The 26,400-nt window shown below is 40.1% G+C and overlaps 1 long non-coding RNA gene across 1 annotated transcript in view; it reads right to left on the bottom strand.

The window, feature by feature from the left end:
* LOC129137180 (uncharacterized) overlaps positions 1-11,171 on the bottom strand; it is a 52,690-nt gene extending 41,519 nt beyond the window's left edge. Inside the window, exons 1-2 of the long non-coding RNA XR_008539432.2 lie at positions 10,954-11,171; positions 8,874-8,932 (exon numbers count right to left, since the gene is read on the bottom strand). This is a non-coding gene — a long non-coding RNA (uncharacterized LOC129137180). The remainder of the gene's footprint in view (positions 1-8,873; positions 8,933-10,953) is intronic.
* Between the last annotated feature and the right edge of the window lie 15,229 nt (positions 11,172-26,400).

Raw genomic sequence — 26,400 nt, 5'->3', positions numbered from 1 at the left:
AGCAAGAAGAGCTAACTATCCTAAATATACATGCACCCAATACAGGAGCACCCAGATTCATAAAGCAAGTCCTGAGTGACCTACAAAGAGACTTAGACTCCCACATAATAATAATGGGAGAATTTAACACCCCACTATCAACATTAGACAGATCAATGAGACAGAAAGTTCACAAGGATACCAAGGAATTGAACTCAGCTCTGCACCAAGCAGACCTAATAGACATCTACAGAACTCTCCACCCCAAATCAACAGAATATACATTTTTTTCCAGCACCACACCACACCTATTCCAAAATTGACCACATACTTGGAAGTAAAGCCCTCTTCAGCAAATGTAAAAGAACAGAAATTATAACAAACTGTCTCTCAGACCACAGTGCAATCCAACTACAGCTCGGGATTAAGAAACTCACTCAAAACTGCTCAACTACATGGAAACAGAACAACCTGCTCCTGAATGACTACTGGGTACATAACGAAATGAAGGCAGAAATAAAGATGTTCTTTGAAACCAAAGAGAACAAAGACACAACATACCAGAATCTCTGGGACACATTTAAAGCAGTGTGTAGAGGGAAATTTATAGCACTAAATGCCCACAAGGGAAAGCAGAAAAGATCCAAAATTGACACCCTAACATCACAATTAAAATAACTAGAAAAGCAAGAGCAAACACATTCAAAAGCTAGCAGAAGGCAAGAAATAACTAAGAGCAGAACTGAAGGAAATAGCGACAAAAAAACCCGTCAAAAAATTAATGAATCCAGGAGCTGGTTTTATGAAAGGATCAACAAAATTGATAGACCGCTAGCAGGACTAATAAAGAAAAAAAGAGAGAAGAATCAAATAGACACAATAAAAAATGATAAAGGGGGTATCACCACTGATCCCTCAGAAATACAAACTACCATCAGAGAATACTACAAACACCTCTATGCAAATAAACTAGAAAATCTAGAAGGATGAATTCCTCCACACATACACTCTCCCAAGACTAAACCAGGAAGAAGTTGAATCTCTGAATAGACCAATAACCGGAGCTGAAATTGTGGCAATAATCAATAGCTTACCACCAAAAAGGGCCCAGGATCAAATGGATTCACAGCCGAATTCTACCAGAGGTACAAGGAGGAACTGGTACCATTCCTTCTGAAACTATTCCAATCAATAGAAAAAGAAGGAATCCTCCCTAACTCATTTTATGAGGCCAGCATCATCGTAATACCAAAGCCGGGAAGAGACACAACCAAAAAAGAGAATTTTAGACCAATATCCTTGAGGAACATTGATGAAAAAATCCTCAATAAAATACTGGCAAACCAAATCCAGCAGCACATAAAAAAGCTTATCCACCATGATCAAGTGGGTTTCATCCCTGGGATGCAAGGCTGGTTCAATATATGCAAATCAATAAATGTAGTCCAGCATATAAACAGAACCAAAGACAAAAACCACATGATTATCTCAGTAGATGCAGAAAAGGCCTTTGACAAAATTCAACAACACTTCATGCTAAAAACTCTCAATAAATTAGGTATTGACGGGGCATATCTCAAAATAATAAGAGCTATCTATGACAAACCCACAGCCAATATCATACTGAATGGGCAAAAACTGGAAGCATTCCCTTTGAAAACTGGCACAAGACAGGGATGCCCTCTCTCACCAATCCTATTCAACATGGTGTTTGAAGTTCTGGCCAGGGCAATTAGGCAGGAGAAGGAAATAAAGGGTATTCAATTAGGAAAAGACGAAGTCAAATTGTCCCTGTTGGCAGATGACATGATTGTATATCTAGAAAACCCCATTGTCTCAGCCCAAAATCTCCTTAAGCTGATAAGTAACCTCAGCAAAGTCTCAGGATACAAAATCAATGTACAAAAATCACAAGCATTCTTATACACCAATAACAGACAAACAGAGAGCCAAATCATGAGTGAAACCCCATTCGCAATTTCTTCAAAGATAATAAAATACTTAGGAATCCAATTTACAAGGGATGTGAAGGACCTCTTCAAGGAGAACAACAAACCACTGCTCAATGAAATAAAAGAGGATACAAACAAATGGAAGAACATTCCATGCTCATGGATAGGAGGAATCAATATCGTGAAAATGGTCATACTGCCTAAGGTAATTTATAGATTCAATGCCATCCCCATCAAGCTACCAATGACTTTCTTCACAGAATTGGAAAAACCTACTTTAAAGTTCATATGGAACTAAAAAAGAGCCTGCATCACCAAGTCAATCCTAAGCCAAAAGAACAAAGCTGGAGGCATCACGCTGCCTGACTTCAAACTATACTACAAGGCTACAGTAACCAAAAGAGCATGGTACTGGTACCAAAACAGAGATATAGATCAATGGAACAGAACAGAGCCCTCAGAAATAATGCCACATATCTACAACTATCTGATCTTTGACAAACCTGAGAAAAACAAGCAATGGGGAAAGGATTCCCTATTTAATAAATGGTGCTGGGAAAACTGGCTAGCCATATGTAGAAAGCTGAAACTGGATCCCTTCCTTACACCTTATACAAAAATTAATTCAAGATGGATTAAAGACTTAAATATTAGACCTAAAACCATAAAAACCCTAGAAGAAAAACTAGACATTACCATTCAGGACATAGGCACGGGCAGGGAGTTCATGTCTAAAACACCAGAAGCAATGGCAACTAAAGCCAAAATTGACAAATGGGATCTAATTAAACTAAAGAGCTTCTGCACAGCAAAAGAAACTGCCATCAGAGTGAACAGGCAACCTACAAAATGGGAGAAAATTTTTGCAACCTACTCGTCTGACAAAGGGCTAATATCCAGAATCTACAATGAACTCAAATTTACAAGAAAAACACAAACAACCCCATCAAAGAGTGGGCGAAGGATATGAACAGACACTTCTCAAAAGAAGACATTTATGCAGCCAAAAGACACCCGAAAAAATGCTCATCATCACTGGCCATCAGAGAAATGCAAATCAAAACCACATTGAGATGCCATCTCAAACCAGTTAGAATGGCAATCATTAAAAAGTCAGGAAACAACAGGTGCTGGAGAGGATGTGGAGAAATAGGAACACTTTTACACTGTTGGTGGGACTGTAAACTAGTTCAACCATTGTGGAAGTCAGTGTGGCGATTCCTCAGGGATCTAGAACTAGAAATACCATTTGACCCAGCCATCCCATTACTGGGTATATACCCAAAGGACTCTAAATCATGCTGCTATAAAGACACATGCACACGTATGTTTATTGTGGCACTATTCACAATAGCAAAGACTTGGAACCAACCCAAATGTCCAACAATGATAGACTGGATTAAGAAAATGTGGCACATATACACCATGGAATACTATGCAGCCATAAAAAATGATGAGTTCATGTCCTTTGTAGGGACATAGATGAAATTGGAAATCATCATTTTCAGTAAACTATCGCAAGAACAAAAAAACAAACACCACATATTCTCACTCATATGTGGGAATAGAACAATGAGATCACATGGACACAGGAAGGGGAATATCACACTCTGGGGACTGTTGTGGGGTGGGGGGAGGGGGGAAGGATAGCATTGGGAGTTATACCTAATGCTAGATGACGAGTTAGTGGGTGCAGTGCACCAGCGTGGCACATGTATACATATGTAACTAACCTGCACAATGTGCACATGTACCCTAAAACTTAAAGTATAATAATAAAAGAAAAAAAAAGAAGATTCATGAAAGAATGAAAAGGACCCTGAAAAACACTTGTGAACACAGATTTCTAATAACTTTAATATCATGGGTAAAAATTCCCCATAAGTTCCCCGATACCCCAAGAATTGGACAGGTTAAGAATTCTCAAAAGTTAGGCTGGGTGCAGCGGCTCATGTCGGCAATCCCAGCACTTTGGGAGGCCAAGGCCGGTGGATCACTTGAGGTCAGGAGTTTGAGACCACCCTGGCCAACAGTGAAACCCCACCTCTACTAAAAATACAAAATTAGCCGGGTGTGGTGGTATGTGTCTGTAATCCCAGCTACTCGGGAGGCTGAGGCAAGAGAATTGCTTGAACCCAGGAGGCAGAGGTTGCAGTGAGCCAAGATTGTGCCACTGCACTCCAATCTAGGTAACAGAGTGAGACTCTGTCTCAAAAAAAAAAACAAAAACCCAAAATTTAATAAAAAGACCAACTGGTTTATAAAACTGCTAACCCAAGTAAAACAAAAATTTTAAACCAAGGAAATATTTTGCCACATTTGCATGCTAAATCACCAATACTGAAATTGTTTAGATATATAATTTAAATAAACTCCATGGTCTAAGTCAAATCACCTATAACTACTCATCAGTTACCAGTGCCATGCACCTAATTTGGAGAAACAGTTGGTATTCAAGAGGATGTAAGTCTAATGTTAATTAAGCACAGACTTATGAACAACCAGGATGGCCACCTTATCCTTCTTAAGTCCTTAAAACTTTTGTTATTAAAAGTTATGCATTCCATAACTCATCATGGAAAAAGAAAATGATCCAAATTAAATATATTGGTGTGGTGATTTCTAAATTGCTAAAATAGTTTATAACCAATGTTTGGTTTGTCAAACCTATATTCCTAGGAAAACAATCAAAACTTCAGGTACATTTGGTTACCTGATAGGTCATTTAAACATGTTATAAAGGGATTTCATTCAGTTGTCATTTTCAGTGCATGTTTTCTGATTGTATAAAAGCTCTTCCATGTAAGAGAGTTGATGTTAAAACAGTAGATTATTACCCTGAAGTGTATTTCCACCAGGTAAAGAAAGCCTTTTATGGTTCACTGAGGACAGTCAACCCCTTCAAAATCTAGAATCTGATGACTGGATCTTCTGAGAACATCAGAGAAGGACTGCCCTTGCCATCCACATGACAGCAAAACTTTAAAACCTTAAACTTTGGGTTCGTAGTCTCACAACTCAGAAGGGTCCCTCCACACTCGGAACCATATACCCATTGGAACCCTTAAGGTAAAGCTAAAAAGGACAGTTCCTCCCAGAAGAAGATGGCATCCTTAATGTGAACAGCTTTTCCCAAGATCACAAATCAAGACTTCTCTACTATCATGAGACTCTTATCTTAAGTATCTGTGCAGCTGCTAACACTTACAGCATGTGGAGAAAACATGGGGTATTATAAAGATTTGGTTGTAGGGAATTAACAAAAAACCCCACTTAGTTAAGCAAGAAAACTCTTTATCTAATTCATTCTTTAATCTATTTGATTTTAGGTGATTTGATTTATGGGGACCCTGAGTAAGGAGCATATACCAAATTCTTGGTGTTATCCCAATAGTCATAAGAGTCTCCCTGGTGCACTGTACTTACTCAAATGTTTTAAGAGTTTGCATTCAGCCATCTCTAAAATGTCAAATGGTATCTCTTCAACTGGAATGACAAGAGATTTAAAAAAAATGTGCAACCATAAGGACACCGTAACCTATGAGTGACATGCTAAACTGGAAACCCAAAACAATGGGAGTAACATGCTAAACCAAAAACCCAAAACAATGGAAGTGATGTACTAAAACTGGAACCCAAAACAATGGGAGTGATGTGCTAAACCAGAAACCCAAAACAATGGGAGTGACTTGCTAAAACCGGAACCCAAAACAATGGGAGTGATGTGCTAAAACCGGAAATGAAAACAATGGGAGTGATGTGCTTAAACCAGAAACCGAAAACAATGGGAGTGACCTGCTAAACCAGAAACCCAAAACAATGGGAGTGACCTGCTAAAGCAGAAACCCAAAACAATGGGAGTGACCTGCTAAACCAGAAACCCAAAACAATGGGAGTGACCTGCTAAACCAGAAACCCAAAACAATGGGAGTGACGTGCTAAAACTGGAAACCAAAACAATGGGAGTGACGTGCTAAAACCAGAAACCCAAAACAATGGGAGTGATGTGCTTAAACTGGTACCCAAAACAATGGGAGTGACCTACTAAACCAGAAACCCAAAACAATGGGAGCATCCTGCTAAACCAGAAATCCAAAACAATGGGAGTGACGTGCTAAAACCAGAAACCCAAAACAATGGGAGCATCCTGCTAAACCAGAAACCCAAAACAATGGGAGTGACGTGCTAAAACCAGAAACCCAAAACAGTGGGAGCGTCCTGCTAAACCAGAAACCCAAAACAATGGGAGTGACGTGCTAAACCAGAACCCAAAACAATGGGAGTGACGTGCTAAACCAGAAACCCAAAACAATGGGAATGACGTGCTAAAACCGGAACCCAAAACAATGGTAACTAAGAGGGATGCTAAGGCCCTACATTTTGGTCACACTCTCAACTAAGTAAGAACTTGACTGAAAAGGAGGATTTTTTTTTTTCTAAGACAGAGTCTTGGTCTGTCCCCCAGAGTGGAGTGCAGTGGCATGATCTCGGCTCACTGCAAGCTCCACCTCCTGGGTTCAGGCCTTCTGAGTAGCTGCGACTACAGGCACCCACCACCACGCTTGGCTAATTTTTTGTATTTTTAGTAGAGACAGGGTTTCACCGTATTAGCAAGGATGGTCTCAATCTCCTGACCTTGTGATCTGCCCACCTCAGCCTCCCAAAGTGCTGGGATTACAAGTGTGAGCCACCATGCCCAGCCAAAAGAGGAATTTTTTAAGCAAAATTATGGGAGGCCATTGTTTTGAACTAAGCTCATGCAATAGGTCCCAAAAGACCAAACCAAACCAAAATGGAGTCACTCATGCTAAATGTAACATAATCAAACTAAGACTTTAAGGAAACACATAAATCCTAGAACAAACCAGGTTTTGTTTTTCTCCTGTAAACAGGATGTTCCAGCATAAGAAGATACCTTCTACTCAAGTCCTTGTTCCACCTTTTCAAATCTCACTGGTCTATTTCCCAGTGGGTTTCTAAACCAAGTAAGTACATTTGCAATGGTAACAGTGACACCAGTGACTGAATTTTTGGCCAATCTCTCAAAATTGAGAAAATAACCAAAGGGAAGGCATTGTTAAAGTGAACTAAGTATGGCCTGAGAAGGACTCCACAATTCTATATATGAGTCCTTGTGGATGAACTGCAACCTACCTTAATAAGTATACAAGAATGAAAAACTAACTTAAGAGTATGCACCTGGAACAACAGCTACATCTTGGCCAATCCCAATGGACAAACTTCAACCACTCAGGCACTGCCAAATGTTCAAACTGTGTTCAAACAAGGCAAACACTGAGTTGTTTCTGTACCTCACTTCCGATTTTGGTATGCCACTTCCCTTTTGTCTATAAATCTTCTTCCACCACATGACTGCACTGGAGTCTCTGAATCTGCTGTGATTCTGGGGACTGTCCGATTCGTGAATCGTTTATTGCTCAATTAAACTCCTTTAAAGTTTTTCTTTTAACAGAACTAACACAGAAGAATTTCTAGATCATGAACAGATGGTTTGTAATACCCAACGTTTTATTAACATGAAAAGACTCTTCCTTAGATAGCTAACCTTGTTTTTAACATGAATAGACTCTCCTTTAGCTGAGAAAACCAGACAAACTCCATTTGGCTCCTTCATTTACAAGACATCAAGGGCTCCCTACCCACCCCCTTTCCTCAAGGACTTTAACTGGCGCAAGCTGATTTTCAACATATCAAAGAGTGCAATTAACTGATAAAGTGCTGAGGCAAGCGATGTCGGCAGTTCCCAGCAAATTACTCAGAGATAGTATCATAAAGCCACCACATTTGTCCAGCAGATAACGCCCAGAGCCCCCTCACCTATCACTTTGTGGTGAATTTAAATCCCCTGCACCGGGAACAGTTTGTTTTCCTGTATCTATCTGTCTTTTAAACTTTTTTGTCTGTTTTTTTCTTCTGTAAAGTTGCTGCAGCTGGAATCTCCCCTCCCCTCTCTAAACCAAAGTATAAAAGTAAATCTATTCCCTTCTTCGGGGCCGACAGAATTTCGTGCGTTAGCCATCTCTCAGCCATCGGCTAATAAAGGACTCCTGAATTCGTCTCAAAGTGTGGCGTTTCTCTCTAACTCACTCAGGTACGACAGTTTCAACTATGGTAGAAGACTCGAGTAAGGCAAATACAGTCCCGCTAAATTTGACTATTATTTAGGTTAATGGTGAGTTTAGAAGAAATAAGTTAAGACTACACAGAGTGGGCTAAAGCGCAAATAAACACTGGAAATGTTTCCCGGAAAATATGACTTTGAACAGGCTGCTGCACACCCTGCATGTAGAGATAAACTAAGAAAAAGGTGTGGAGAGTTATTTAAGGACCTATGGTTAACTCAGTCCTCAGGATGTTCCGGGTCTCATCCATGAATCAAGGAGGACCTCCCAAAAGTTGTTTGGGACCACACTCTTTGAGCAAGGATCATACCTTACGATGGAAACTGTGCTTTAGTGGCAGATGACCATTTCCACTGCACAACACGCCATGCTTTAGCGGAAGGTGACCGTTTCCACTGCACAACACTATAAGTGTTTACTGCCAGGCCGGTGTGAAATATGTTCCAGCACATAATCTATGTCACCAATGAAGGTGGTGGTTCAGACTTGTTGCACACAAACTTTCCTGTCCCACAAGAACACAGCATGCTCTCTTCTCGGGTTCCATTCCAATCACGTAACAAATATGACTGCCTTTTTTGTCTCAGCATCAGAAAGATCAGAGGAAAATTTGCACCCAACTTAGACAACTCTAAGCTCTTATAACCTGCCTATATCTACAGGTCAGCTTTATCTTATTTATGTATATTTCCTTCAACCTGAGTTTTACTTATTTCTACTTTTCCTTTTTAATTCACAGACACCCATAAACTCAGAAAATACAGTGTAAAACAAAGTGAAGAACAAATAAACAACTCACCAGAGATTTATTCGTTTCTTGTTGCTCTTGGAAACACCCAGAGGACACTGGAAACATAGCTGGATAGAAGGCAAATGACGTGGATTAAGGAGAGAACTGGTGTGGTGTGGTCCCAGATTCTTCTGCCCAACACTGTAGACACATTACCTGGGAAAGCCCTCCTCCCTCCTGAAAAAGAAAAACTTCCCCATGGGAGAAGAGTCCTTCACGCCTCATTAGGGGCAGCAAAGACTCAAGTTAAGATAAGATACGTCTACAAGTACATTAATTGGTAGACATTAGATGCACAATTTATTTTTGAATAAAAATATGTATTACCTACTAATTTAGTAACAATATTATCTAAAGATATAATCTAATAATTTAATGCAAAGAAACATTATAAGTTCACTAAAATAAATGTTATAGAAATATACTGGGCTGTATTAACTATTTTCCTATTAATATGTAGATTCCACAAATAACTTCATATGAGTGTTCCCATGACAGTACACCTTGCTTTTCTATACCTGAACATCATGGAAAGTGCATCTTGCAAACCAGCAATTTTGGCCTACAATTACATTTTTAAAAATGTACATAATATGTATTTCCTACAGTACACCATTGTACTCATGTTTCCCAATAACACCTTTCCTTCTATCCAAGCCCTCATATTATGCTGTGACAATAAATTGGGCTTTTCCATCTGACTTGTCCAGTGAATGGACAATGGAAAATGTGATGCAAATATCCATTGGTTCTTGCCATTTTGGACACAGTCATATTGTGAAGAGGTCTGGAGCTACCCTGTTGGAGACACAGGGCCTAGCCAAGAGTCACCACAAACCACCAGATTGTGAAGGAAACTGTCTTAAACCAACAAGGCTCAGTCAAGGCACCAGGTGACTAAGGGCTCTTCTGTGATCCAGGCAAAACAAATATATCAACTACCCAGCTGAACCCACCATACCAAAATGCAGATCCACAGAACTTCAAACAAATAAAATGGTGGTTGTTTTTTATAAGCCAGTAAGGTTTAATTAGTTCCTTAAACAGCAAGTATTAACTGTTACACCTAAGTGAACACAATTCACTTCTGTGTTTTTAACAAAATTACGTAGGGGGAGAAAATCTTAAATTACAAATCAAATACAATCAATAGAACTTCACAATCTAATGCTAAATTTGGTGATGGACTAGGTTTAATATATCTCAGATGCTGGAAACAACGAGCTAAGGTTGAAGGAATGGGACTGTGTTTGGAGAGTATTTTAATCTTCTCAGGTATGACACGTCACTCCTGTACCACAGACCACACTTTCAGACCCCTTCAAATAAGGAATATTTCCTAGGTCCTTGCCTGTTCTTCTCAGCTGAATTCACCTCAACCTTCTGAAAGTTCGTCCAAACCTTCTACTATCACCTAGTCTTTGCAAATCTTGTGCATTCTAGGGAGTAGAATAAATATTTCCTGAGCGAGGAAAACTGGGATCTTCACCTGTGACCTTTTTTCCTCCTCTGAAACACCAGTGAGAGGTTAGACCAGATGGCTGTTCTTTCAAGTGCACTTCTTATTCATAGGGAACCCTCCCTTTCAAGCTTTATAACACACAGTTAAGACTGAAGTACCCTTAAGGCTGAAGACCATCATCCACTACGCCATCTCCCTCGCGGAATCAGTGAGTTCTTCCCTGAAAACTAGGTCTCGTATAAACTTCTGTAAATGCAACCCAGGAGGAGTAGGCAGGTCACACAGTGAAGGAGGGAACCAGAAACTTCACTTGCTAAAGAGACACCAGGAAACCCAACTAATACAAACGGCAAGTTTAAGACTAGAGGCGCACGCGTTTCGCACTACTACTCTGGGAATGGGGAACGTCTCCCGAGAACTGTGTGTTAGCACCGGGACACATGGGCAAACAGAGTGACATGCGGGTTGGTAACCGGGTCCCTCAGCAGCAGGACAGGAGCTTGGCCTGCAGACTCTGGGCCCAGGGCCACCGGCCTCGCCTACGCGCTCCTGGGCCTCTGGAACCCGCTTCACTGCCGGGACCCCACGTCTGTCCTCCCAGCCCCCACCACGGTCTGCGGCCCGCACCTGCACGTCAGGCCTCGCTCGCCCGCGATGCGCCCAGGCGTCTGCTCCCACAACTAGGGAACACTGGTCCGGCCCCCCGGGATCCCCAGAGGCCCACGGGTCCCTCTTCGCCCCCACACCGACCCATAGGGACATAGAACCAAGCCCCAAGCCTGCCCAGCCGCAGGACCGCCTCAGGGTTGAGCACTTCCAGAGGAAAATGGTGGAGTGGGCGGGGCGGCGCATGAGCAGACAGAAAAGCTGGTTCCCAAGGTCCTTCCTGGTAACATCATTGGAAGGTGACACTACATTTCCCATGAGGCTCTGCGTTCCCCTGTTAGGAACGCACGCCGGACATTCTGCTTTGCCCAGCTGTGAGTCCAGTTACCCGGAGATCCGGACTTCATGGATCAGGACTGGTCCCTACCCACCTGACACATTTGTGGCATTCTGGTTCTTTATTAAATCCTGGTTTCACAGCCTGAGACATTGTGAAAATAATGGAGAAATTTCAATAGAGGCCAATTGGTCTATGCTATTAATGAGTAACTTTTTTTTTTTTTTTGAGACAGAGTCTCGCTCTGTCGCCCAGGTTGGAGTGCAATGGTGTGATCTCGGCTCACTGCAACCTCCGCCTCCCGGGTTCAAACGATTCTCCTCCCTCAGCCTCCTGAGTAGCTGGGATTACAGGTGGGCGCCACCACACTCGCCTAATTTTTGTATTTTTAGTAGAGACGGGTTTCACCATGTTGGTCAGGCTGGTCTCGAACTCCTGACCCCGTGATCTGCCCTCCTCGGCCTCCCAAAGTGCTGGGATTACAGGCGTGAGCCACCGCGCCCAGCCCTCAAGTCTATTTTTTATAGATGCATTCGAAAGCATGAAAAAAATCATGTCTCTATTTTACTTTAAATTTTAAAAACACAAGTAATGAATACGGTAATTCTCTTCCAATCTGTTATCTTTTCTCTCACTAAACTAATTTGTGAGCCTTCAATTTACACAGTTAGGATAAATGCTCTGGTGTATATAGTAGGATAAAATAACAGGGTCATAAGACAGGTGCACTCCATAATCTTTGTGACAACTTACACTTCCAGTGTCTGATAAATATTTGCCCATAAACTCCCACGTTTCATCCATCCACCAATCAATCAAATCTACCTATCTTTATTTATTTATTGTGAGAAAGACTAGAACTTTGCCTTTCCTTCCCTGACGTCTGCCACAAACTAGGCAAGGAGTTCTGCCTAGGGGTTTCTCAGAGCTCCGGCTATCACCAAGGTTCCTAACAGGGTAATTGCCGGCTTGGATGCTCCGGGTTGATGTGGGAGTGCATGTGAAACGGGGGTGGGGTGAAAGGGCAGTGAAGTTTGTAGGTGGGTAGATGGGGTTGTGAAGGGCTTTCAGGTAAGAGGCACGCAGGAAACTGGGAGAGGCAGCGAAAGCACCTCATGCCTCAGATCACCAGAAGATGCTCCCACCAGCGCCATGACAGTTTGCCAATGCCATGGCAGCACGGGAAGTCCCCACCCCTTGCCATGGAAACAGCTGGAAGTTACTGCTCATTTCTAGCTGTTTCTGAGTAACCCGCCCCTTAATTAGCATGCCATTAAAAGTGAATTATAAAAATGACTACAAGCCAACCCTAGGCTGCTACTCTGGGAGCACAACCCACGGAGAGCTCCCTGCCCTACCGGAGGGGACGCAGGGCTGTAACACCGCCAATGCCTCCGTAGAGCTGCTTTCTTCCACCACAGGCTTGCTTTTGGATTTCATCCTGAGCGACGCCAAGAACCTGCGCTTCCCCAGTGTGACTCTTGCCTAAAACCTATCCCTGGTTTTCTCTTTTCCTAAGCATGCTCTGACTTGTTCTTTCATCTCCTCTGATCTTGCAATTGGTACTCAGTGACTCTATTCTGCAGATCCAGAAAACTCAACCTTAATCTTCCCAGAGCCCTGTTGTCTCCAATATTGGAATTTTAGCCTTGCTTTCTCAGACGCCTAGATTTACAGGCCTCTCTCTTGAACACCTATTGGTAAGGTATCTGGGGATCCTTTAAATACAAGATGATTGGCAGGGTTTACATAGGGGAAATTAGTGCCTGACAATTCGCCTTCCAGGATATGGATTGTCTCTCTTTGTGGGCCTCAGTCTCTTATACATAAAAGTAGAGATTGTAATACTCATTTGACTTGCAGATACCTCACCCCGAACCCATCTAATATAATATAAAAGTCAAGAATGCAACCCCTTTCCTCACCCCGTGAAGGTAAAGTCCTCAGAGCCAAGGAGAGAAGGCTCAGGGATGGTACCTGGGTGTTTCCAACACTAACCATGTATTGTAGTTTTTAGTGTTCAAGTTTAAGCTTCTTATGTTAAAGTTACCCCAGCTTTAATTCTATTGTAACAAGATTTATTTTTGTAATTCCATTTTTGGATTCTTGATTTCTTGGTAAAGAAATATAGTTATTTTTGTATACCAATCTTATATAGTATTACATTCCTAAATTTGTTCATGAGTCCTAATACTTTTTAGTAAATATCTTATGATTTTCTAAATGCAAGATCATGTCATCTGTACATAAAGATAACTGTACTTCTTCCTTTCCAATCTAGATGCCGTGTATCTATTTACATTGCCAAGTTGTCCCAGCCACCACTGTTATCAAGTAAAAGGGTCTCACTGCCCAAAGCACTAGAAGGCGGTACCATGGCACCGAGTTTTTGAGAAAAGAAAAACTTTAAATTCAAACCAAAATCTATGGGATACAGGCCGGGTGCAGTGGCTCATGCCTGTAATCCCAGCACTTTGGGAGGCCGAGGCGGGCAGATCACGAGGTCAGGAGATCGAGACCATCCTGGCTAACACGGTGAAACCCCGTCTCTAATAAAAATACAAAAAGCAAAAATTAGCCGGGCATGGTGGTGGGCACCTGTAGTCCCAGCTACTCGGGAGGCTGAGGCGGGAGAATGGCGTGAACCTAGAAGGCAGAGCTTGTAGTGAGCCAAGATTGCACCACTGCACTCCAGCCTGGGCAACAGAGTGAGACTCTGTCTCAAAACAAAAACAAAAACAAAAACAAAAACAAAAAACAAAAAACAAAAAACAAAACTATGGGATACAGTAAAAACAGTACTAAGAAGTAAATTTATAACAAAAAGCACCTACATCAGAAAAAGTAGAAAAACTTCAAATAAACAACCTAATAATGCATCTTAAATAATTAGAAAAGCAAGAGCAAACCAAAACCAAAATTAGTAGAAGGAAACATAGCAAGCATCAGAGCAGAAATAAATGAAATTGAAATTTAAAAATATAAAATGTCAATGAAATGAAAAGTTAATTTTTTAAAGACCAATAAAATCAACAAACATTTAGCCAGACTAAGAAAAAATAGAGAAGACTCAAATACATAAAACCAGAGATTAAAAAGGAGACACTCCAACTGATACTGCAGAAATTCAAAGATTCATTAGAAACTATTATGACCAACTATATTCCAATAAATTGATAAACCTGCAAATAATGACCAGGCACCGTGGCTCATGCCTGTAATCCCAACACTTTGGGAGGCCAAGGCAGGTGATCACCTGAGGTCAGGAGTTCAAGACCAGCCTGGCCAACATGGTGAAACCCCATCTCTACTAAAAATACAAAAATTAGCCAGGCATGGTGGTGTGCACCTGTACTCCCAGCTACTCCAGAGGCTGAGGCAGGAGAATCACTTGAACCTGGGAGGCAGAAGTTGCAGTGAGCTGAAATTGTACCAAGCTCCAGCCTGGGTGACAGTGCAAGACTCCATCTCAAAACAAACAAACAAACAAAAACAAAAAAACCCCACAAAAAAACAAAAACAACCAAAAAACAAACCTAGAAGAAATGGATAAATGAGATTGAACCCATAATAAAACATCTCCTAGCAAAGAAAAGCCTGGATCCAATGGCTTCACTGAGTACTTTTACCAAACATTGAAGGAAGAATTACTATCAATCCTACTCAAACTATTCCAAAAAACAAAGAAGGCTGTAGTATTTCCATACTCATTCTATGAAAAAGATCATTCATCATGTCTAAGTGGGATTTACCCCAAGAATGCCAACGTGGTTCAACATATGCAAATCAATCAATGTGACACATCATATCAACAGAATGAAGGACAAAAACCATATGGTAATTTCAATTGATGCTGAAAAGCATTTAATAAAATCCAACATCCCTGTGATAAGAAGAAACCCTAAAAAAAACGTAGATTTAGAAGGAACATATCACAACACAATAAAAACCATATGCAACAGACCAACAGCCAGTATCATCCTGAACAGAGAAAAACTGAAAGCCTTTCTTCTAAGATCTGGAACAAGGCAAGAATGTCCACTTCCAACACTGTTACTCAACATAGTACTGGAAGTCCTAGCTAGAGCAATCCAGACAAGAGAAAACAATAAAGGGCATCCAAATTGAAAGAAGTAAAATTATTATTGTTTTCTTGTTTGCAGGTGATTTGATCTTATATTTGGAAAAACCTAAGTACTCAACCAAAAAACTATTAGAACTGATCAACAAATTCAGAGTCACACGATACAAAAACAAACTACAAAAATCAGTAGTATTTCTAAATGCCAAAAATGAACAATCTAAAGAAGAAAATCAAGAACGTAATCCCATTTACAATAGCTACACATAAATAAAATATCTAGGAATAAACATAACAAAAGAAGTGAAAGATCTCTATGATGAAAACTATAAAACACCAATGCAAAAAAATTAAAGAAGACACCAAAAAAAAAAAAAAAAAAAGGAAAGATAGTCCATGTTCATTGATTGGAAGAGTAAATATTGTTAAAATACACATACTTCACAAAGCAATCTACAGATTCAATGCAATCCCTATTGAAATACTAATAACATTCTTCGCAGAAATAGAAAAAAAATCCTAAAATTTATATGAAACCATAAAAGACCCAGAATACCCAAAGTCATCCTTAGCAAAAAGAACAAAACTGGAAGAATCACATCACCTGACGTTAAATTATACTACAGAGCAATTGTAAACAAAACAGCTTGGTACTAGCATAAAACAGAGACATAGACCAATGGAACAGAATAGAGAACCCAGAAATAAATCCTTACATTTACAACTAACTCATTTTCAATGAAGGTGCCAAGAATATACATGGGGGAGAGGACAGTCTCTTCAACAAATTGTGCTGGGAAAACTAGATATTCATTGGCAGAATAATTTTTTTTTTGAGATGGAGTCTAGCTCTGTTGCTCAGGTTGGAGTGCAGTGGTGCGATCTGGGCTCACTGCAAGCTCCACCTCCTGGGTTCACACCATTCTCCTCCTCAGCCTCCCAAGTAGCTGGGAGTACAGGTGCCCCCACCATGCCCGCTAATTTTTTTTTTTTTTTGTATGTTTAGTAGAGACGTACTTTCACCGTGTTAGCCAGGATGGTCTTGATCTCCTGCCTTCATGATCTCCCCACCTCAGCCTCCCAAAGTCTGAGGCTGAATAATTTAATTGGCAGAATAATTATACTAGAACCCTCTCTTGTGCTATATACAAAAATCAAATCCAAATGGGTTAAAGACTTAAGTCAAGGACACGAAACTACTGAAAGAAAACATTAGGGAAACTCTCCAGGAAATTGTCGTGGGCACAGATTTCTTGAGTAATACTCCAAAAGCTCAGGCAACCAAAGCAAAAATGAACAAATGGTATCACATGAAGTTCAAAAGTTTCTGCATAGTAAAGAAAACAATGGACAAAGTGAAAAGACAATCCACAGAATGGAAGAAAATATTTGCAAACTATATAACTGACAAGGGATTAATAACCAGAATATATAAGGAGTTCAAACAACTCTATAAGAAAGAAACTAATAATCCAATTATTTAAATGGGCAAAAGATCCGAAGAGACATTTCTCAAAAGAAGGCACACAGGTCAGGCGCAGTGGCTCACGCCTGTAATTCCAGCACTTTTGGGAGCCAAGACAGGTGGACCACTTGAGCCCAGGAGTTCAAGACCAACCTGAAAAACATAGCAATTTAAAAAACTACCTGGGCATGGTGATGCATGCCTGTGGTCCCAGCTACTCAGGAGGCTGAGGTGGGAGGATTGCTTGAACCCTGGTAGTCAAAACTACAGTAAGCCATCATGATACCACTGCACTCCAGCCTGGATGACAGAGTGAGAACCTGTCTCAAAAAAATGAGCAAAAACAATAAAGAAGATATATAAATCTCATATAGGTATATGAAAAGATGCTCAATATCATTGATCATCAGAGAAATTCAAATCAAAACTACAATATCATCTTACCCCCATTAAAATGGCTTTTATGCAAAAGACAGGCAATAACAAATGCTTGCAAGAATGTGGGGAAAAGAGAACCCTCTTACTCTGTTGGTGGGGATGTAAATTAGTACATTCACTATGGAGAACAATATGGAGGCCCTTCAAAAAATTAAAAAAGGATTAGAACTATCATATGATCCAGCAATCCCACTGCTGGGTATATACCCAAGGGAGGGAAAATTAGTATATCAAAGAGATATCTGCATTCCCACATTTATTTCAGCACTATTCATAATAGCCAAGATTTGGAAGCAACCTAGGTGTGCATCAACAGATGAAGGGATAAAGAAAATGTAGTACATATACACAATGGAGTACTCTTCAGCCATGAAAAAGAATAAGATTCTGTCATTTGCAACAACGTGGATGGAACTAGGGGACATTATGTTAAGTAAAATGAGCCAGGCACAGAAAGACAGACTTTGCATGTTCTCACTCATTTGTGGGAGCTAAAAATTAAAACAATTGAACTCAGCAAGATAGAGAGTAGACTGAGAGTTTCCAGAGTCTGGGAAGAGTAGCGGTGTTACGGGATCTTTGGAGTGTCAGTTTTCTGGACAGAAACCTCTATGGCTGGTGGCACCTTTACCTGACTTTTGCTTGGTTCCCGCCCACTCAGCCTGGCAGGCTGTGCTCAGCTCATGCTACCAGGTGGGATCCCATGTTTGACAAGGGAGACTGCGTGGAGTGGCAAGGGGTGTGTGAGCGAGCATGGGGTATGGCCACTGTGCAGTCAGACTTGCTGGCTGCCGCAGTGGGGCAGGTAGCTCCAGGTGCCAACACGGGTGCCAGCTCTCCACAAGGCTGTGGCTGGACCACGGGCACCTCAAGCAGCTTCCACAGCTGGCACACTGGGAACACAGTGGAACCCAGAAGCTTGGAGATACCAGGAACCACAGGGCCCCAAAGAGGGAATCACAGCCCTGGCTCGGGGATCTCCCAGGTCGGGCTTCCTAAAGGGTCACAGCTCTTCTTTCCTTCTCTTTGCCCACAATGTGGCAAGCAAGGGGCATGTCTCAGCCCTGTTTGTGTTACAGTTCTTTCAGCCTCTTCCCTAGGATTTGTCATAATTAATTCCCATATTGTCTTATTTTTTTACATGTTTCAACTTCAGAAGATGTATGGATTTAAACAAAACATGATGTGTTAGCTAGCTGCCATATGAATTTCTCCCTGTTTCACCACTATGTAGGCTAAAGTTATTCCGTCATCCATGACTATCCTGGCTAAAGAGTCTGAAGATCTTTATTTGGTAGCTATGGCTTCAGCTAGTTCATTTGCTAAGTTACCTAGAGTGGTTGACAGATTTCTAATTATACGTTCATGAGAGGTTACTCCCCAACATTGCAAGCGACTTCTGCCAAACATAGGCTAAAATTCATCTCCTTGGTTTGCAGGTATGGTTTGTCTAATCCTGGAAAATAATTTCGATGAACTACTTCAGTGTTCAGAAACATTGGAGTTATAAATAGAAAGAGGAAGAGTCACATAACCTAATAGACAATTACTTCTCATATGCCAGTGGTCAACACATTCATAAGCCCATGGGTAGTTGATCCAGGGACCACACAGGGTCCCTGAGAGATTCTGAAAGTTAAGGCTTTGGTTTACTGGTAACAGAGACAGGTTAAAGTACACGTCTTCAGTCTTGAGTAGAGTGTAATCAGTCTCATTTTTTTTAAATGAGACAAACATCAGGTAAAGACCTTGACAAGAAGGAAGAGAAATCCCGAGATTCTATAATCATAATAATCGAATTGTAATTGCTAGTTTGAGTAGTCCTTCAAAAATACATCTCATTCCTGACAGGATAAAACAAGTTTTTAAAAATATATTATATTCAGATTCACTAGGGAACACTTGGAGCCAGGAAATAATTCAGGATTCAGCCCAAATTATAGCAAATAATAAAAACTCTAAAACAATGATCAGGGTTGGAATCTAATAGCATATGCCATAGTTTTCTTTTGGAACATACATTTTCTCTCTAGTCCATCATTTTATCAAAGACAAATCATAGTAGGACCAATTTGTATGCAAAATAAGTTTTAGTCTTATCATACCTGGCCTGATTATTTCCATAAAGTGCAGCAAGAATATTTATTGGCCATACAGGCTTCTTAAAATTGGCTTTGTTGGAAATTTTTAATAAGGAATCTTAGACTTTTAAGAGGCTTGAAGCTAGCCAAGTCAAAGATTTGCATCAGACTATGTCTGTAATACATTTTTTAACCTACATTTTTAAAATTATACTTTAAGTTATGGGGTACATGTGCAGAATGTGCAGGTTTGTTACATAGGTATATATGTTCTGTGGTGGTTTGCTGCACCCATCAGCCCATCACCTATATTAGGTATTTCTCCTAATGCTATCTCTCCCCCTGCCCCCACCCCCCAACAGGCCCCAGTGTGTGATGTTCCCCTCCCTGTGTCCATGTGTTCTCATTGTTCAACTCCCACTTATGAGTGAGAACATGTGGTGTTTGGTTTTCTGTTCTTGTGTTAGTTTGCTGACAGTGATGGTTTCCAGCTTCATCCATGTCCCTGCAAAGGACATGAACTCATCCTTTTTTATGGCTGCATAGTATTCCATAGTGTGTATGTGCCACATTTTCTTCATTTAGTCTATCATTGATGGGCATTTGGGTTGGTTCCAAGTCTTTGTTATTGTGAACAGTCCTGCAATAAACATACATGTGCATGTGTCTTTATAGTAGAATGATTTATAATCCTTTGGATATATACCCAGTAATGGGATTGCTGGGCCAAATGGTATTTCTAGTTCTAGATCCTTGAGGAATAGCCACACTGTCTTCCACAATGGTTGAACTAATTTACACTCCCACCAACAGTGTAAAAGCCTTCCTATTTGTCCACACCCTCTCCAGTATCTGTTATTTCCTGACTCTTTAATGATTGCCATTCTAACTGGCATGAGATGGTATCTCATTGTGGTTTTGATTTGCATTTCTCTAATGACTAGTGATGATGAACTTTTTTTCATAAGTTTGTTGGTTGCATAATTGTCCTGTTTTGAGAAGTGTCTGTTCACATCCTTCACCTACTTTTCAATGGGGTTGTTTTTTCTTGTAAATTTGTTTCTTTGTAGATTCTGGATATTAGCTGTTTGTCAGATGGATAGATTGCAAAAATTGTCTCCCATTTTGTAGGTTGCCCGTTCACTCTGATAGTTTCTTTTGCTGTCCAGAAGCTCTCTAGTTTAATTAGGTCCCATTATTCAATTTTGGCTTTTGTTGCCTTTGTTTTTGGTGTTTTAGTCATGAAGTCTTTGCCCATGCCTATGCCATGAATGGTATTGCCTAGGTTTTCCTCTAGGGTTTTTATGGCTTTAGGTCTTATGTTTAAGTCTTTAATCCATCTTGAGTTAATTTTTGTATAAGATGTAAGAAAGGGATCTAGTTTCAGCTTTCTGCCTATGGCTAGCCAGTTTTCCCAACATCATTTATTAAATAGGGAATCCTTTCCCCAGTGCTTGTTTTTCTCAGGTTTGTCAAAGATCAGATGGTTGTAGATGTGTGGTGTTATTTCTGAGGCCTCTGTTCTGTTCCTTTGATCTATATCTCTGTTTTGGTACCAGTACCATGCTGTTTTGTTTACCGTAGCTTGTATTATAGTTTGAAGTCAGGTAGCATGATGCTTCCAGCTTTGTTCTTTTTGGTTAGGATTGTCTTGGCTCTTCGGGCTCTTTTTTGATTCCATATGAAATTTAAAGTATGTTTTTCCAATTCCGTGAAGAAAGTCAATGGTAGTTTGATGGGGATGGCAGTGAATCTATAAATTACTTTGGGCAGTATGGCCATTTTCACGATACTGATTCTTCCTATCTATGAGCATGGAATGATTTTCCATTTGTTTGTGTCCTCTCTTATTTCCTTGAGGAGTGGTTTGTAGTTCTCCTTGAAGAGGTCCTTCACATCCTTGTAAGTTGTATTCCTAGGTATTTCATTCTTTTTATAACAATGGTGAATGGGAGTTCACTCACAGTTTGGCTCTCTGTCTGTTATTGCTGTATAAGAGTGCTTGTGATTTTTGCACATTGATTTTGTATCCTGAAACTTTGCTGAAGTTGCTTATCAGCTTAAGGAGATTTTGGGCTGAGATGATGGGGTTTTCTAAATATACAATCATGTCATCTGCAAACAGAGACCATTTGACTTCCTCTTTTCCTAATTGAATACCCTTTATTTCTTTCTCTTGCCTGATTGCCCTGGCCAGAACTTCCAATGCTATGTTGAATAGGAGTAGTGAGAGAGGGTATCCTTGTCTTGTGCTGATTTTCAAAGGGAATGCTTCCAGTTTTTGCACATTCAGCATGTTATTGGTTGTGGGTTTGTCATAAATAGCACTTAATATTTTGAGATACGTTCCATCAATACCAGTTTATTGAGAGTTTTTAGCATGAAGGACTGTTGAATTTTGTCAAAGGGCCTTTCTGCATCTGTTGAGATAATCATGTAGTTTTTGTCATTGGTTCCCTTTATATGATAGATTACATTTATTGATTTGCATATGTTGAACCACCCTTGCATCCCAGGGATGAAGCCGACTTGATTCTGGTGTACAAGCTTTTTGATGTGCTGCTGGATTCAGTTTTCCAGTATTTTATTCAGGATTTCTGCATCGATATTCATCGGGGATATTGGTCTAAAATTTTCTTTTATTGTGTCCCTGCGAGGTTTTGGTATCAAGGTGATGCTGACCTCATAAAATGAGTTAGGGAAGATTCTCTCTTTTTCTATTGTTTGGAATAGTTTCAGAAGGAATGATACCAGCTCCTCTTTGTACCTCTCGTAGAATTCGGCTGTGAATCCGTCTGGTCCTGGAATTTTTTTGGTTGGTAGGCTCTAATTAATGCCTCAATTTCAGAACTTGTTATTGGTCTATTCAGGAATTTCACTTCTTCCTGGTTTAGTCTTGGTAGTATTCTCTGATGATAATTTGTATTTCTGTGGGATCAGTTGTGATATCCCCTTAATCATTTTTTATTGCATCTATTTTATTCTTCTCTCTTTTCTTCTTTATTAGTCTGGCTAGTGGTCTGTTTTGTTGATCTTTTAAAAAAAACAGCTCCTGGATTCATTGATTTTTTGAAGGGTTTTTCGTGTCTCTGTCTCCTTAAATTCTGCTCTGATCTTATTTATGTCTTGTCTTCTGCTAGCTTTTGAATTTGTTTGTTCTTGCTTCTACAGTTCTTTTAATTTTGATGTTAGGGTGTCAATTTTAGATCTTTCCTCCTTTCTCTTGTGGGCATTTAGTGCTATAAATTTCCCTCTACACACTGCTTTAAATGTGTCCCAGAGATTCTGGGACGTTTTGTCTTTGTTCTCATTGGTTTCAAAGAACATCTTTATTTCTGCCTTCATTTCGTTATTTACCCAGTAGTCATTCAGGAGCAGGTTGCCCAGTTTCCATGTAGTTGTGAGATTTTGAGTGAGTTTCTTAATCCTGCATACTAATTTGAATGCATTGTGGTCTGAGAGACTGTTTGTTATGATTTCCATTCTTTTGCATTTCCTGAGGAGTGTTTTACTTCCAATTATGTAGTCAATTTTAGAACAAGTGCAATGTGGTGCTGAGAAGAAGGTATATTCTGTTGATTTGGGGTGGAGAGTTCTGTAGATATCTTTTAGGTCCACTTGGTCCAGAGCTGAGTTCAAGTCGTGGATATGCTTGTTAATTTTCTGTCTCATTGATCTAATATTGACAGTGGAGTATTAAAGTCTCCCACTATTATTGTGTGAGAGTCTAAGTCTCTTTGTAGGTCTTTAAGAACTTGCTTTATGAATCTGAGTGCTCCTGTATTGGGTGCATATATGTCTAAGATAGTTAGCTCTTCTTGTTGCATTGATCCCTTTACCATTATGTAATGCCCTTCTTTGTCTCTTTTGATCTTTGTTGGCTTAAGGTCTGTTTTATCAGAAACTAGGATTGCAACTCCTGCCTTTTGTTTCTTTCCACTTGCTTGGTAAATGTTCCTCCGTCCCTTTATTTTGAGGCTATGTGTATGAGATGGTTCTCCTGAATACAGCATATTGATGGGTCTTGACTCTTTATCCAATTTGCCAGTCTGTGTTTTTCAATTGGGGGCATATAGCTCATTTACATTTAAGGTTAATATTGTTATGTGCGGATTTGATCCTGTCATTATGATACTAGCTGGTTATTTTGCTCATTAGTTGATGATGTTTCTTCATAGTGTCAACGGTCTTTATAATTTGGTATGTTTTTGCAGTGGCTGTTACCAGTTTTTCCTTTCCATGTTTAGTGCTTCCTTCAGGAGCTCTTGTAAGGCAGGCCTGGTGGTGACAATATCTCTCAGCATTTGCTTGTAAAGGATTTTATTTCTCCTTCAATTATGACGCTTAGTTTGGCTGGATATGAAATTCTGGCTTGAAAATTCTTTTCTTTAGGAATGTTGTGTTTTGGCCCCCACTCTCTTCTGGCTTGTAGGCTTTCTGCCAAGAGATCCACTGTTAGTCTGATGGGCTTCCCTTCGTGGGTAACTCAACCTTTCTCTCTGGCTGCCCTTAATATTTTCTCCTTCATTTCAACCTTGGTGAATCTGATGATTTTGTGTCTTGGGGTTGCTCTTCTTGAGGAGTATCTTAGTGGTGTTCTCTGTATTTCCTGAATTTGAATGTTGGCCTGTCTTGCTAGGTTGGGGAAGTTTTCCTGGATAATAACCTGCAGAGTGTTTTCCAACTTGGTTCCATTCTCTCTGTCACTTTCAGGTACACCAATCAAACGTAGATTCAGTCTTTTAACATAGTCCTCTATTTCTTGGAGGCTTTGTTCATTTCTTTTCACTCTTTTTTCTCTAATCTTGTCTTCTTGCTTTATTTCATTGAGTTGATCTTCAATCTCTGACATCCTTTCTCCTGCTTGATTGATTCAGCTATTGATACTTGTGTATGTTTCATGAAGTTCTTGTGCTGGGTTTTTCAGCTCCATCAGGTCATTTATGTTCTTCTCTAAACTGGTTATTCTCGTTAACAATTCGTCTAACCTTTTTTTCAGGTTCTTAGCTTCCTTGTATTGGGTTAGAACATGCTCCTTTAGCTTGGAGGAGTTTGTTATTACCCGCCTTCTGAAGCCTACTTCTGTCAATTCGTCAAACTCATTGTCTGTCCAGTTTTGTTCCCTTGCTGGCGGGGAGTTGTGATCTTCTGGAGGAGAAGAGGCATTCTTGCTTTTGGAGTTTTCAGCCTTTTTGCACTGGTTTCTCCCCATCTTTGTGGATTTATCTACCTTTGCTCTTTGATGTTGGTGCTGTTGATACTATTCCTTTCTGTTTGTTAGTTTTCCTTCTAACAGTCAGGTCCCTCTGCTGCAGGTTTGCTCGAGTTTGCTGGAGGTCCCCTCCAGACCCTGTTTGCCTGGGTATCACCAGTGGAGGCTCAGTTGGAAATGCATGAACCACCTGCCTTCTGTGTTGATCTCACTGGGTGCTGCAGGCCAGAGCTCTTCCTATTCAGACATCTTGCCAGCTCTCCTGTAATACTTTTATGAATGGGTGTAGTCCTCTCTTCTCAAGGTCCCCAAATATCTTGAGGTTCCTGGGCCCGTCAGAAAGTGACATTCTTTACTTCTTACCACAAGGACAGTGACTGTAAAGGACCCTTGTAGACAAGACACCAAGCCAGTCATTATAAGGGGCTTTGTATTGCTGCTATAAAGTCAACCTCAATTCCTTAAAGTGGTCTGGTTGTATCTGCCATTCGAGTTAAAGCCTTGATAAAACAAACAGTGTCTCCAATTGAATCCTGTTATCAAAAACAGATTCATATTGAAATTATGCAAATAATTATATTGCCATAATTTAAGAATGCTCACGAATGGCTTCTGAATTCTGGAGTAATCAGTTAGAGAGACAGATAAACGGCTCAAATTTTTGTTCACAATGTAGCTTATCTAATGTATTGTGAGTTAAAAATAGCTGAAAAGAAAAAAAATTCTTGACTTTGGAAAACAAAACATAAAGAGAATCAACAATGTTTCCAATGAAAAGGCCATGAATAAAATCTTTTTCTTCTTTTATGAGTTCATTCCCATGTAACTAAATCTTGTTCTGTTTGATTTCAAATAGCAATTCTCATTCAGTTTTTTTGTGTTTTGCTTGATTTCAATTAGAAGTTCTCATTCAGCTTTTTAGAGTCCTGGAAGATTTTCCTAGTCCAATGGTATGATCCCCAAAGTTATCAGAAACCATATTTAAGAGAACTTGTCAGAGTCCTTTCCATTAAAAGTAATTTAGATGATAGCTGATTGTAAAGGCTTTTTAAATTTTTTTTGAGACATGGTCTGGCTCTATCACTCAGGATGGAGTGCAGTGGCATGATCTTGGCTCACCACAATCTCTCCCTCCCAAACTCAAGCCATCTTCCTACCTCAGCCTCCAAAGTAGCTGGGACCATAAGCATGCACCATCATGCCTGGCTAATTTTTGTATATTTGTAGAGACAGGGTTTTACCATGTTGCCCAGGCTGCTTTCAAACTTCTGAGTTCAAGCAATTCACCCAACTTGGCCTTGCAAAGTGCTGGGATATTTACACGCATGAGCCACCGTGCCCTGTGCCACGCCCAGCAACACGCCCTGCACGACCTCCAGCACTGCACACGGCCTGTAAAGGGTTTTAGAGAAGAACTTAAAACAATCAACGTGGATGACAAAAACTTAGAATAGCCTTTGGTTAAAATCCAGTAGAAGTTCTCAACTGGCGAGAAAATTTAGTTACTTCTATTATATGTAGCACTTTATGATAACAGCCAGAATCATGACTGATGGCAACACATCTAATCCATCAGACTTCCACAAATTTTATATAATCTTTAGAATATTTATAGTAATAATATATCTATACACATAAAACTTTAGAAAATATTTAACATCATCAAAATTGTGATTTATGCCATATTAGATTTTTATAGTTTATATAACGTTTAAAATATTTATATTAATAACTTACCTATAAATGTAACCAAAAGAAGATTTAGGCCAGGCACAGTGGCTCATGCCTGTAATCCCAACACTTTGGGAAGCCAAATTGGACAGATCATTAGAGATCAGGAGTTCGACAGCAGCC

The sequence above is a fragment of the Pan troglodytes genome, chromosome 16 (genome assembly GCF_028858775.2).
Source record: "Pan troglodytes isolate AG18354 chromosome 16, NHGRI_mPanTro3-v2.0_pri, whole genome shotgun sequence".
Classification (NCBI taxonomy): Eukaryota; Metazoa; Chordata; class Mammalia; order Primates; family Hominidae; genus Pan; species Pan troglodytes.
This window is presented reverse-complemented; position numbering and strand designations above follow the sequence as displayed.